This window comes from Falco cherrug, chromosome 12 (assembly GCF_023634085.1).
Source record: "Falco cherrug isolate bFalChe1 chromosome 12, bFalChe1.pri, whole genome shotgun sequence".
Taxonomy (NCBI): domain Eukaryota; kingdom Metazoa; phylum Chordata; class Aves; order Falconiformes; family Falconidae; genus Falco; species Falco cherrug.
The window spans coordinates 1,161,681-1,173,806 of record NC_073708.1 but is presented as its reverse complement, the minus strand read 5'-3'; positions in this window follow the sequence as shown (position 1 = coordinate 1,173,806).

Sequence of the window (12,126 nt, the reverse complement as noted above, 5' to 3'; positions counted from 1 at the left end):
TGTTGGAGCTGCTCTGTGGGCATGGTACAGTGGGATTAATTTACATTTCAGAAAATAACAGGGGTTATGGTAACTGCAGAAATGAAAAGGGAAGTTTCTTGCTTGTTGTCCTGGTTTTGGCTGGGATAGAGTTAATTTTCTTCCTAGGAGCTGGTGCAGTGCTGTGGTTTTGGGTGTAGGATGAGAATAGTGTTGATGACACACTGATGTTCTAGGTGTTGCTAAGCAGTGTTTTCACCAAGACAAGGAGCTTTCAGCTTCTCACCCCACCCCACCAGCGAGAAGGCCGGGGGGCACAAGGAGCTGGGAGGGGACACAGCCAGGACAGCTGGCCCCAGCTGTGAGAGGGATATCCCATACCATATGACACCATGCTCAGCATAGAAACTGGGGAGAAGCTGCCAGAGGCTGCTGCTTGGGAACTGGTTGGACATCAGATGGCGAGTGGTGAGCATTTCCATAGCACATCACTTGTTTTGTATATTCTAATTCCTCTTACTATTATTGTTATTGCTATTACTATTATTTTTCCCTTCCATTTCTGTCCTTTTAAGCTGTCTTTATCTCAACTCATGAATTTTACTTTTTTTTTTCTCCCCAATTCGCTTCTGCCATCCCACTGGGGGTGCTGGTGGAGGGGTGAGCGAGCGGCTGGGTGGTGTTTCGCTGCCTGCTGGGTTAAACCCCACAGCTCTCGGTGTCTCGGTGGTGGCCCAGCACTCTCCTTCACACTCTGCTTTAGAACCACAGTCAAGCAAGCAGCCACAAGCAACCAAATAAAAACCATGTTTCTATTTTCCCTTAGGAAGAAAGGAGTAAAGTAGTTTCCCCATGTTGTAAGAACTGGAAGACTACAAAAGGGACGGGTGAATTCCATGCTCCAAGACTAGTGGTAATACAGAACTTTGCAAGGTTACGTAAATTGGAGCTCTGCAACTCAGAAACTGATATCAGATTAATTGCAAATGAATAATTTGAAATATTTTCTTGTCTTATCTAGAGTGTTTGAATATTCCCAAATAACTAATGAGCTTTGGAAGGTATTCATCTCCCCAGGAGACACAAAAGTTTCTGTAAACTTGACTTTAAGTAGTACTGCTGCAGGCAATGAAATCTATGCAAGCAAACAAAGCCCAGGAGATAGGTTGCCTTCTGGCAGACTATTAGAAAACATTTTTTAGCAACTTGTAACATTCTTCAAAATAATAAAAAGTATTATTTTTAAATGGAAATATTTTATGTTTGAAGTAGCATTTTAAAAAGCCTTGGGATCAGAGCACAGCAGAGTAAGCCTTATTGCTCGTCCTATTGAATGTGAATGAAGTATGGCTCAAACCTACAAGCATATAACCAGCTGTAGCTTGGGTTTTACACTGTCTGAGCTTAAAAGTTTGGGTTGTTTTGTTTTTTCTTTTTGGGAGGGGGACAGATTCCATGAGCTCTCAGTCCAACTTTGATTCTGAAGCCCTGGGAGATGGCAGAGATTTTCTCTGCTTCAGACCAGTTCATCTGATGGTCCTTTATAAAGACCCTGAAAGTGGATATGGAGACGAGTCCTCCAAACTCCATGGAAGACAAATGATGCTTTATTGCAGTGTTTTTCTACAATGTTAACTTGAAAAGACAACTGAATGCAACTTTTCTGCTAGGAGAATCCAATTAGAATGGTACAATGCCTACCTCTAAGAAAAACAGCTCTAAATATGTTATATGATAACTCCTGTTTTATGAGTGGGACTACCCAATTCCACCATATAGAAGACATCAGAAAAGGGCAGGCTGTGGGGAAGCAAGCGGTGTTATGCTATATGTGCTGTACTGCTAGCTGTCAGTTTACTGATAACTTGCAGCAGTCTACATGAATTTGTCATTTTCAGATTACAGGAAGGAACTTACAGATCTAGTTTCTTTAAAAACTGCTAAAATAAGCTTGGAACAGTAATTTGAAATGTTGTATCCTGAACTCTGGGACTTGTAGATATTTAAAATTTTATTCTAAAAAAGTGTCTGAATTTATGAGCGGCACATCTGATCTCTAAAAATATATTTCCCCCTACCCTACAAAAATGATTATGCACTTGCCACTGAACAGCTGCATACTTCCAACATTCAGCAGGGTACAGAGGAATGCGCATCCGACACGTAACAGAAGATCTACAGGCAAAATTAAGGTTTCCTTATGTAAGTTAGAAAAAATAGATTATGGCATGAAATCTAACAGTAGCTATTTACAACCACGTTAAGAAATTACTTGGCAGACTGTTAACTTCACCCATTAAAATAATTATTCCATGCAAGAGAAACATGTAACAATTATGTTTAAGATTGGTTTGTCAAGACTTTCTCATTAATTTCAATGACAATGCCTTTAAGAATAATATGACAGAGGAGTACCTTACCATGAAATATAGCCAATGACGGCTTCACTTTAACCAGAGAATTGTGTGTTCTTTTGGTGAACTACTGCAAATACTTTTCTATACCTTTTGTTAATTGTAGTGATTTAAAAAGTCTTACACTTTGATCCTGTAGTATTGGGATAGGGAGTACAGTAACTTCAGTTCTAGGCATATGTTTCTGTAAATCTATTTTGAAATTAGTTATATGGGTAAACCTTCAGAAATTCAATAGAAGTTTTTGATGTGATGTCCTGAAATATTGTTTTGTGGCGAGTATCTATTGTAGGATCAAAACAATGACAATGCTCAGCTACGAGGATTTGAGACTGTCCCCCCCAGATTAGATATCCTTACAAAGTAATAGCAAAAGGATGTGCTGCAATTATAAATAGCATCTTAGACATGACACAAGTGCCATGTATTTATTTCAGATGCAGCAAAGAATACAAATGAGTTTCTGTTAACAATTGGTATTCTAAAGCATTACGTTTTCTATTTAGATGAAGTTTTCCCATCATGTCTCATTATTTCAGTCAGCATTTATGCTTTTATGCCTTTTTCTTTTTTTAGGAAATATTCTACCAAAAATAAATAATTAAACCACAGATGAACTGTCAAAAGAGAACATTCATATTTTAACGCAACATTAACATTTTGGTAATTAACATGGCAGTTAATGCTTTTAGCAGATGTAACAACATTTGACTTGTAAATTTTAATTAAAGTTAATGGTTCACGATAGCTGTAGGGATCAGGCATCCTCTCTAGATACTGAAAACATGTCTAATGTGATTAGAAATACTAATTGAAGAAAAAAGGACTGCAATAGTAATGACTGTACTTCTTTACCCTACTAAATTATTACAATCCTGCAGCAACTTTTAGAAATATATTTGCAGGAGGAAGCTTGAAGAGTCAAATGCTCTCCTTGAAGAAATTAAAAGGGGTCAATAGAATATTGCAGACATTTTTGGTGTATTAGAAGAGGGAATACCATTAACTGAGAGCCACTGCTCCATCCTTAACCCCCTGAGACCATATTCCCAAGAAATACTATAAAGTTATTTGGTTACATTTCACATCCCTTTTGGATTTAATTAGGAACTAATGTGTTAGTTTTAATTCCCTCAGAGGCTTTGAATTCCAATAGCAGGCAGAGAAACAGGACTGGCACTGGGAACTATGACTCAAGTGGACGTTTCTCAGTTATAGTGCAAGTTAAGAGATTGGTAGTGAGTCCTTTTCATGGCTTGCTGATACATGAAACATTTTAATAAGCAGAGGGAAAGGATTAGTTTTACTAAGGGTAATTACAAGCTGCTAGCCACCTATAAAATGCACTCCCATTTTATTGTAAAATGCCAACAATATTTATTTCACTTGTTCTGTGGATTTTTTTTTTTCTCTAAAGCTGGCTCCAGTCTCCTGAAGTCAGTAGAAAAATTCTGTAGCCCTTATTCTAGCAAAATTGCCACTGAAAATCATGTTCTTTCTACTGGGAGTTCCAGCTAATAAAGATTAAACACTGGAAATTAAGTTTGCTTTTTTTGACTGACAGTAGTTATTTTCACTATAAATGCAGTTATTCCCTGCTAGTGCCGTTAGCTCTGTTTCTGTCAACACCCTTCCAACATCATCATAAATTATTATTCATTTGCATTGCAGCACAGGCACAGGCTCCATTCTAGCAGGCAAAGTGCAAAGACATGGTAAGAGACAATTCTTGTTTGGAAGAGTTGCACTCTAACCAGTTGTGACACAGGCTAAGAGGAAGGATGATAGGAGAACAAATGCTGGTTTATCTTAATTTTATTTCCAGCTGAAAGGCTGGAACAAGAGATTAGGAAATTTCATCAAGTTTATATGGAAAGACTGAATAAAGCTGTTTGAATGGAATATATCGAGTAACACTGGAATTTAGAACATTTGCAAAGACTTGTGTTAGTCTCTGGGCAATGAGCCTATGTGCAACGTATTACCTTTTGGTCTTCTGTCAGGACGAAATGTCAACACTAAATGGTGTTTAAGTAATCATGAACCTCAGGCTGCCTTTCTACAAACGTGTACCTTTGGTTGAATTTGGGTAAGAAGATCTGAATTGTGCATTTTGAATAGCTGTCCAGTTGCATCAGCTGGTATGAAGCAGAGGATAGCGTAACACATTTGGATATGCTCCTCCGTGAGGTCTGTGGCTTTGTGATTTGCTTGTGTGCTAAATAGCCAAGAAATGCTTTTTTTCTTATCTGTCACTTTCCATTGGAAAAGCACAATATGTTCGACAAACTTTCTTCTAAAATTTACCTGTGTTACTAGTAAAATAATAAGTTGCTTCTATGGATTCCTTGATTCAACATGCTAAGTACAACAACGCGGATGTCTGATCTACCCAAGGATTTAGTCAGGTGGGAAGGGGAAATAAAAGTTATGGTTAAGGTTTCACTAAACCTTTTTAGACACTACTTTTTCATTTCCTAGACACTACTGAAGCTAATGTTATTCTGCATATGGATCTATAAACATGGATATCTGTTTTATTTGTCTTAAAATGTAACAGCTGTGGATTTTTTCTTTTAACAATTTACTGCATTTTTGGTTTGTAGCATAACACAATTTTTGGCAGCTATGAATTACTGAAGGAAAGAACAAACCTCACTGAATTTTCTCTTTTTTTTTGGCTAAAATTCACAGATCCAACAGCTAAGGGCCAGGTCTTCAGCTGTGTAAATCAGCATGACTCCACTGAAGTCAGAGCATCTCCACTGACTTACACTGGCTAAGAATCTGGACCTCAGTGACACCAAATATACAGTTTATAGGTTTTATTGGCAAGTACATGTTTATAGACTTGAAGGCAGCTTCTAATACTGTGTCATATTGTGAACACTACCGCCTCGGACAGACGGACAGAACAATTATTTGGAAGTTGAAAGGCTTGCCCACTTCTGTAAGAGTTTCTTTTATATAAATATATTTCTGTTCTTCTAGGAAAGTGCCTCATGCACAAAGGGTTACTGCCAGACACAAGTTAGATAATTTCTACCATTGGAAAAGTGTGCTAGGAGTCAGGTTCTGGCATTCAGAGCAGGATAATCAATTAACTTACATGGTGGAAAATTAAAAAATATATATAGGGGATACTTTCCAGTCACTGTATTAGAGATTCATTGTCACAGAGTTAATGTGACCAAGAAATTTGTAATGTTCGAAATGGATTGGATCTTTAGATAGAGGATATCCTAGCCAAAAAAAAAAAAAAAAAAAAAAAAAAAATCTTCAGAAGAACAGTAGCTTGATGTCTAAGAGTTTATGATAAATATTTGTTAAATAGAAACAACTGAGGTAAGATATAACACAGGCAACGATGTCTGTTGCTGCATTCTGTGACAGAGTCATTGCTATCATGTGTGTCTTGATAATGTTACTTCTAAACCGAATTTGAACTTGCTAGCTGGGTAGTCTGTTACCAAAGTTTCTAAAATGAGGGAGAGTGGCCCTGTCCTCAAGGAACATGGGCAATGCTGGGACGTACTGAGGGAAGATGTGGAGGGAACCGGGTATAACAAACCTGAAGCCTGCTCATGTAGTTGCAATGGAGGGGAACTGTGGATGGGCAGAATATGACCACTGACAGCAGCCCACGGTCAATTACCATGGACTTTGTTTTTCTTTATTACCAGTGAGCAAGATAGGTTGGGCTTACTGCAAAAAGGTATTGCACAAAGGACTTTTTTTAAAATCACATTTTTTAAGAACAAAATTAAGAGGCTAGTTGTACCATCAGGTATTGCCTTGCCAACCGAAACATGCAGGTTTAGAAACAGATCCACGGTTTCAGGCTGCTAATCGTACAAAAGTTACATGTCGTGCACAGCTGCAGGAGTGTGCGCTGCCTGTGCCGCCGCTGCAGACAAACTGCCCTCAGCTCCCTGGGAATGCTGCTACGGCATCCTCCCAGTAAGCGTGCACTGGGAGCACTGGGAAGGGCAGTGCCTGGGAAATGCAACAGTGCCCGTGGAGCCCTCTCCTGGCATGGGTACTTGGTACAGCCACTACCAGCTGCGCTGAGGTGCCACTTTGATGACCCTGGTGCCAAATCCTGAATGTGGCTCCACAAATCACAAAGGTTTTAAGTCATAATTATTAGCTAAAATAATTTCTATCCAAACAGTGCCTTTTAGGCTTCCTGCCAGGCCTGGGTGTGTTTACTATGCTCACCAGTGCCTACTGGTGAAAATCCTCTTTTAACCTTTGTTGTTTGAATCTCCTATACCTGTGCCTTATTTTATGGTTTTTTTCAGTGATCTTTGGCTAGCTTTCAATCTGGAAGTAGACTATAATTTTCAGTTTACTCCCACTTTTGGTGTCCATACTCTGTTCTTCATAAATGGCAAAAGTTTCCTGCACGTGACAAAAATTGTGGGGGAATCAGAAAGAGTACATCGTATTAATAACCTTTTTGGGACCCTAAAAGAAAGGAGGACTAAAATCTTTCTCTTTAAAAAAATATTTTTTTTAACATTTTACATTATTTAGTATTTTTTATATATATATATACACACACACTATATATATTTAGTAAATGAATTAAACATTTAGAACAATCAGCTTTTTAAATAATCACTGTTGGTAGTGTAAAATAAGACACAGTTAGCTACTTGTTCACTGAAAACATTGCATTAATTTTTTTTTTTGGTGTAATTTTGCAAAGGTTTTAGGTTCCTTAAGCTCAACATTCTCTCACTTTTCTATGTAGCTGCACCTTCCTGTGCAGCGATATTGCTAAGGGTTTAGGGTTCTCTGCTGTCCCTTGAAACCGATCTCTCAGCCTTCAGGTTTAGAAGCCCTGTTTTAAATATACAATTGCATGGTCAAACTCCTTAATATTTAAAAACGTCAGTATTTATATGAAAAAGAGTATTTCTATCTTCACTAGAATACAGTTAATCTCTGTAAGAGGTGAACAAAATCACCTCTAGAAAAAGTATAAAACAACCTTGTTCCTCAGTATTTGTTGTCTCAAAACCAAAAAGATTTCAAGCTGGTGGTCATACCTGTAATTTTTTCATTACAGGTTAAATGGTTATTTTAATGTTTTTTTTTAAATTATCTTCTCTGTGAAATTTCTTAATCCACTCATACTTCTCACTTGCATAGTTTAAGTAGTCATCGTATAGAAAAATGCTTTCATCTGTTCCATTTAAAACACTTAGCTGCTAATTTCATTGTATGGCACCTAATTATTTCCTTATGGCAGATAAGGAATAATTATTACTGTATCAATATTAACCAATGAAACAATAACAACCACAATTATCTTCTTTATGCCTTTCATAAGTTGGCAATATCCATTTTCTGTCTCACTTCAGTCATCTCATTTAGTCATTTACATTTAAGCTAGAGTTTTCTGTACATTCTTCCTCTTATAGAAGTTTTTGCTTACCATTAATTTTCCTTTTCATCCCTCCTGTAATCTGGTTCTAGTGCTTCTGGTTTTTTTTCTTTTTTCTTTTTTTTTTTAATTACTCTCCTGCATAATTTTGTACCACTGGCAAACTTGGGTCATCTTATTATCTCTTTTCTTTATTATTCAAAAAAGACCCAGCACACAGCCCTGTGGGATTCTAGTAGAAACCTCCCTCTTTGTAGAAGTGCATTATTTATTTCTACCTTTTTTTCCTATCTGAAATCAGTTCTTAGCTAAGTACTGGTCCTTTCCTCTTATTGCAAGGCAGCTTAATTTCTTAAAGAAACTTTAGTGATGACTTGTCAATAAGTTTTTTTGAAATAAAGGAATCTGACATCATCCAAGCTCACTGCTTCCACATACCTTTCAAAAAACTCTCACAGGTTTGTGTGGTATGAAGGAGTCCCTGTAGGTATCTCTCATGGTATCCCCATAAGCAAATAATTTTTCTACCATTATCTTCGTTGAATCCTCTTGTCTTTAAATCACAATTGTTTATTGGCCTTGCAAAGACTACAAGAGCAGGTTTCCTGCCTCTGATGTGTTTGGAAGAGGTTTTACAATTAAGTTTTATACTATTACCAACATTTTCCTTCAGATGCTTTTGGCCTGCCTTTTACAGCTTTACATTTAGCTTGCCAGAGGTTTTGCTATTTTCTGTTTTTCTCATCTGAACACAATTTTTTTTTTTTAGACTGCCTTTTTGTGTTTAATACTATCCTTTATTCTCATGTAGAGCTGTGCTAGTCTTTTGGAGGTCCTCTTACTACTGGCTTTGATAGATGATAGATACTTGCTCAGAAATTCTAATACAGGTCATTTACCCCTTTGGCTATTCATTTTAATTTACTTTTAACAAACTTCCTTGATTTTATATAGTCCTCTTTTCAACATTCACTGTTGCTATGGTAAATTTATTTGGCCTTTTCACTTCTACAAAGGTGTTGAATTTGAATATATTATGATCAAAATTCTGAAACAGTTCTTTGATAAGGAAGTTCTGAAGGTCTGGTGCCCTGCTTGGTCCAAATCAGGAGTTCTCCAAGCTCCTCTGATGAATTGCTCCATGTAATGATTTATAATGTCTAAAAGCTTAAGTTCTGCATAAGGCCTTATCACAATATTTATACAATGCAGATCTAACAGATCTTTCTCTTTACTCCTGCCTTCACAGCCTTTCTGATTTTCCCTACCGTGTCACAGACAGCTATCCTAGCCTTTTTACTGTTATTAACAAAGAACCAGGACAGAAGGAATCTTGAAGTTTTGAAATTGAGTTTTCAGGCTTCAAGGACTTAGAGCAGAGCAGTTGATCCTTTTGATTAATTTCCTGTAGTTTATTGATTTGAAGAACCTAAAGAATTGTTAACCAGTGAGCTGTTATGTTATGCTCCTACCTCTGTGACCCCGAAGACATCCATTCCCACCCTCCACTGTCCTAGTGAGCTCTTCTGCTTGAAAGTTTTAAAGTTTTGTAATCTTTATTTTTCCTAAGTCTTAAATTTATTCTGTTAATGAACAGCTCAAGAATCTAGATGTACTGAGACCTAGATAATAGTGGAAAGCAAGTTAGAAATCATCTGGGGAGTAGGCCTAAACACTTGAGTTCCCCTTTGACTTTTGTGTTATTACATAACAGTCCACCTGCTTTTAAGTCCAGTAGCTCAGTCCTAGCAAAGGACACAGTTTCCTAGTTCAGTGACAACCCGAGCATAACATTCCCATTCCAAATAATATCCTTTGTCATCACTCGGTATTTTTGATATCCTTGAACCTAGGCCATATTTATAGGTTATATATATTCACACATTTCAATTATATAAATGTCAACAATCAGAAAAAGACTGGTGGAGCTTTCTTAAGTTAATATTGATATGTAAATAGATTTCCAATAGCAAGGCTATTGAAGTTCAGCTTCAATTGATAAATAGTGAGGTCCTCATTCCTTCTGCCTCTGGCCTTTTGATTCCAGGTGTAGAGTATTTGCTAGCAACACCTTCAGGAGTTGATAGGACTTAGGGAATGTGCCAAGTTCTCCCTCCCAGATCCCTAATTCCAGCATGTCTTTGTCCATTTTCTCTAATCCTTTGCTAGCTGGTTAGGCAGTGTCCTGTTCAGCCCTCAAGAGAAGCATTTACCAGAGATAAGCCTGCTCCTTAACAGTCCCTAAGGCTACTGGATCTTCTGGAGCCTCTTCTGCCTTTCTGATTCTGTCTGATATAAAGGCTCTGTTACAGAGAATACTAGATGAATTTATTTAACTGAAAATGTGCATTGAAAAGCAAAGAAAAACATCCTTCCATAAATAAATATTTGTATAGCACAGGTCTGAAGACTATGTTCTGTGGTATGTGGAAGATTTTAAAATTTAAAATTAATGGGTGCACTGTAGTTATGTTGACATTAAAGGCTTCTTCCCTGCTCATGATGGTTGTGATAAACGCAGTCATGATTCATGTCAAAAATAGAATGCACTGTGATAAGTGTAACTGTTGTACCCTGTGTAAATCTGGGACCTGTATCGCAGTTGTGGTGCGTGGGCGCGTGTGGTTCTCCTTTGAGACAATGCGATGGCTTCCCCTTCCCCTGAGGCAATCGCTGCCTGGAAGAGCCCTCCAAAGGAGATAAGGAAAGCGAAACCATGCCAGGGAAGGCCCACCGAAGGAGACAAAGGCCTCGAGATTTGAGAAAGTGTGCCAAAGGCGAGCCAATAGGAGGAGGAGGTGGACCCTAACGGCCCAGTGGGGAAAGAGCAGGACGAACGTCCGGCGAGAAGAGATTGGTCAAGATCCGGGCATAAAAGACGCTGCTTTTAGGACTCAGGTGTGCGTGTGGTGGAGCTAATTGAGTTCTCCGCGCACCCAGCGCTGGTTTTGCTTATTGTTTCTCAACCTAAATTGATTGAACCCAAAATAAATTTGTTTTAATTGTTATCGTTTATAACAATGGTGGACTAATTAACTGAAGCATCCTCTTCATCTTTAGGTTTTTTGATTCTCAAGCACCAAAACTGAAATGGAAACAACCATTCTCTGAGAAGGGTAAGGTTGGAATAAGGGAGAGAGAATAGGCTGCAGCAATTGGTAATGTCAGGCTAAAGTAGTCATCAGATACAGGCGACTAAACAGAGAAGTCAAAATATTATGGAAATGTATAGTGAAGTAACAACAAGGAGAAAATAAAGGAAAAAGAATGAAAGTGAGAGCAGTAAGTACAAAAACACGATGCAAGACAAAAAAAGCCCAATACAGTCAGATTAAGCAAAGGAAGACGGTGACAAATCTACCAGAAAAGAAGGCAAGCAAGCTCTGGGTTATTCTCATTTAATGCATGAATGTAGAGAAAGCTTCAAACACTGGCTACGTCTTCCCTGTGATTGTGAACTGCTCATTTTCCACCTGAGAGAATCTAGAGAAGAGAAATAGCTGGATATTACAGTATAATTGCCTTTAATTAAAAAAAAAAGATATCTCATAAGACAATATTCTGTGATCAGCTACACATCAAATATCAATCCCTCCTTTTTCCATCACAGGTTTTGCAAATACATGACTATCTCATGCAACTAAATTTCTGGTTGAGACTAAGGGGACTTTTGGAGATGGAAAACATTCAGTGGAATCACTGACTATAATTCTTTTGTGTAATTTCTTAACATTATATGCCAGGTCTATCAAGTTTTCACTCTTTGGTATGTGGGGAAACCTGAAGTATTGCACTTTTTACAAGAAAACAATGCAGGGAATTCTTGTTCAAGAATGCTTTTGCAAGATAGTTTATTCGTGGGAAAAAAGAATTCCCTTAATTGTGTTCCAATTTATTCTCTTGGGCTGTACTTTTTAAAGAAATACAAAATGTACTTCAAAGGGGAACATTGTAGTATATGTCTGATTCCACAGGCACAGTGGTCACCTCATCACTGTATTGGGCTAGTGACATCAAATAACCCAATGCTAATAAAAAGGAAATGTGCAAAATGATTAATAAATGTGTTAACATCAGAGAAAAGAGGGCCAACAAAAAAATAATTTCCTTTCAAACTTCTTGTATACCTGAATACACCGCAGATCTCTCAAAGCTGAAGACTTTGCCTCAAAAGCAGACAGTATAATTTTATACAGAGGAAGGTAAACAGATTTTTCCCAGACACACTGGCCCATTTCCTATTTATTCTGCGAGATTTAAATCAAGTATAACTTTGATTGTTACAAAGGAAAAGCCTCCCAAACCCAGCCCTTAGGAGAAGTGAGACTTTGGTTTCGA